Genomic DNA, 762 nt, shown 5'->3' on the forward strand with positions numbered 1-762 from the left:
TTTTATCATTAACTTAATCATTTATGTCTTTTTCTTTTCTTATTATTCTTTCATAATACGTTACTTCATTCTTTCTATTATTATTTATTATATTTCTTATTATATTACTTCATCATAATCATATAATAACTTATAACTCGAAGCTTGAATTTTAATTAGGGTTTGTGTGATGTTTCTGACGTGTCACCCTCGAATCTTGTTTACTCAAATATTATAAAAAAAAAAAATAAAAAGTATCATGGATAGTAGAGATGATATAGATAATGAAACTGGTTTAATAGCAACACATGTAAATTCTATAATAGGTGTTTTAAAAAATGTTACAACAAAACGCCTAGATGATTTCATAAGTCTTCATGAAAAAAAATATAAAGGAGAAACTCAACTTTTAGAAGAAAAAATAATAAATTTAGCCAAAGAACAAATGGAGACAAAAATAAACTCTTCCGAACAAGAAACAAACCAACAACTAAAATCTTTCAAAGAAGAATTAGATAAAAAACTAAAATATTTAGAAGAAAAATTAGAAGAATTAGATAAAAAACTAAAATATTCATTGACCCTTAGGAATAATAATTGGAAAAGAATTGATAAAACAAATGAATATACAAGGGAAATACAATATAATATTTATGAAAAAAGGGACACAGAAATACGGGATATTCGAAGTATTAAAGATAAGTTTCTTTCTAAAAAGAAAAGAACAATTGAAATGGAAACATTAATAACCAGTGAAGAAATTCAACAAATAGAAGAATGGAC

This window comes from Entamoeba nuttalli, assembly GCF_000257125.1.
Source record: "Entamoeba nuttalli P19 unplaced genomic scaffold asmbl_6125, whole genome shotgun sequence".
Taxonomy (NCBI): domain Eukaryota; phylum Evosea; order Mastigamoebida; family Endamoebidae; genus Entamoeba; species Entamoeba nuttalli.